The 2,418-nt window shown below is 37.2% G+C and overlaps 1 pseudogene; it reads left to right on the top strand.

Moving 5' to 3' along the window:
* LOC108327374 (probable glutathione S-transferase) lies at positions 1–976 on the top strand (annotated as a pseudogene).
* Positions 977–2,418: the final 1,442 nt, after the last annotated feature.

The following is a 2,418-nucleotide window of genomic DNA, read 5'->3' as shown; positions in this document are numbered from 1 at the left end:
ATGGGTTGGTATTGGCGATTCGATTTAGGGTTTCGATTTGGGGCTTGGCGATACTGTGGGAGGCGCGACTCAGGCATGATCTCGCCTTTGTTGGCGGCGACTGGCGGTGGATCGCGCCTTCGTAGGGGATCGTCCTTAGCACAACAAAGGCGCAACGATGGAGCAACAAGGGTGAGGTGATGGTGCAACGGTGGCGCGGTGAGGGCTTTTGCATTTGGCAGCGAGGGTTTCGTTTGGGGATTTTTGGGTTCTCTGTGCTCGTATGAGGTTAGTGATTTTTGGTGATTTGGGGAAGTGGGCGAGCCTATTTAGCAACAGGGTTGAGCTCGCTTTGAAGTTGAAGGGAGTAACCTACAAATACTCCAAGGAAGATCTCGCCAACAAGAGCCATGACCTGCTCAAATACAACCCTTTTCACAAGAAGGTTCCTGTTCTCGTCCACAACGGATACCCTTTAGCTGAGTCGCTTCTTATTGTTGAATACATCGATGAGACTTGGAATAATAACCCCCTATTGCCTCAACACCCTTATGACAGAGCCTTGGCACGTTTCTGGGCTAAGACCTTAGACGACAAGGTATGTTTTACCTTATATTTCTAACACTATCTTCAATTTACAAACTCATCATTCAATTTTATTTTTGTAGATTGTGCCTGCAATATGGAATGCGTGCTGGAGTGATGAGAAGGGACGAGAGAAGGCAACGGAGGAAGTCATAGAAGCTTTAGAGATCCTGCAGGAAGCATTGAAGGAGAAAAGGTTCTTTGGAGGAGAGAGCATAGGATTGATAGATATTGCTGCCAATTTCATTGGATATTGGGTTGAAATATTGCAGGGTTGAAATTGCTTACCCTTGAGAAATTTCCCAAGTTATATAAATGGAGCCAAGAGTTTTTGAATCACCCTGTCATCAAAGAGGGCATGCCTCCCAGAGATCAATTGTTTGCTTTCTTCAAAGCTTCTACAAAGAAATAGAACAATTTAAGAGGTCGGATTCATAATAAATTCCCAATGTTTGTGAATCACTTTGTAACCACTCTCTGCATGCACTTCTACTTCCCCATGCTCCACAAGGTGTGGCAAAAAAAACGTAAAAACCACTCTACTGCCTCGGTTCAGGTCCCAACGGAGGTAGTAGAGGACAAGATACTAACTTGGTTCACAACCGATGCATAAGAGGAAGAATTTTTACCTCGTCAGTATATGCCTCGGTTGAGGAACCGCTGCCTATGGGCAAAAATAACCGATGCCATTTTCTTTGACCGTACTAGTGATTTTTGTTTCTTGGATTTCCATTATGAGTTTGATAGTAGTATAATTTCATTTCTTTCTATTTTACTTGCATTTTGACCCTTATTTATTTTCTTTCTATTTATAAGAATTTTATACCTTATTATTTTTAGTTTTAGTTTATTTTATATAATAATAATTATTTTGGTTTCATAATATTACGGTTTATTATTAAATATATTTCATCTTAATCAAATCATTTGAATCATAAAAAATAATTATTTGCATTACCGGTGGTTTTGAAAACTTTGATTACGTAAACCTAAAAAATACCTACGATTTTGGTTAATCTACGCAAGTCCCGACAATTTTCAATAACTCCAACAACTATTGGCGGTTTTTATGAAATTCCTGAAAATAGGAACAATTTTCTCGAACTCCAGTTAATTCTGACGGTTTTCCATAAATATCTGAAAGTATGGGTGGTTTAGAAAAAAAACTGCCAGTAATTATTTAGTGAGACTGTTTCTCCCGATAGTTTTTACAATCGCATGAAACATATTTTCTAGGGGTTAAAACCGTCGATAATACTAAAAATGATTTATGAAAACATTGTAAATTTTTGTAGTGTGGGATTATCATTATTGGGTATTGAGGATATATTGCATCCTTTCGTATTGAATCGTAATTTTGGAAATCATTAACAGCTGCTCTTGTTTCCTCCTTTGTGATGGTAAATGTCAACATTCTATTACTTTCCATATATATAGATGGGAATTCTATATTATCAAGCATAATGGCATTGGTTGTTTTTTATAATCTCTTCTCAAAAAACTCATTAACTACTGTTCTTTTAACTCCTCACTGAAACAGATTTATACTAAAGATTCAATAAATCTAAATATGTCAAACAAACACATATAAGCATATTCAGATTATAAGAAAGAAAGTGGAAGCAAAAAGGCCAACCTCCAACCATTGTTGTATGCTTGCTTATCTTTTAGTTTCTGAACCCTGTTAACACTTCGGCAAGTGTACCGAATCGTATCAAGTAATAATAAATGGTAAGACCAAGTATCGTTTCCCAAGAGACTCACGACACTAAATAATTATGTGATCACTCAACTAATTAAGACTCTAAAGAACAAATTTTGGGATTTTTGAATGCAAATGCAATAAAATAAACA

Source organism: Vigna angularis, chromosome 2, assembly GCF_016808095.1.
Source record: "Vigna angularis cultivar LongXiaoDou No.4 chromosome 2, ASM1680809v1, whole genome shotgun sequence".
NCBI lineage: Eukaryota > Viridiplantae > Streptophyta > Magnoliopsida > Fabales > Fabaceae > Vigna > Vigna angularis.
The sequence above is the reverse complement of the archived record's forward strand: the minus strand, read 5'-3'. Positions and strand labels throughout refer to the sequence as shown.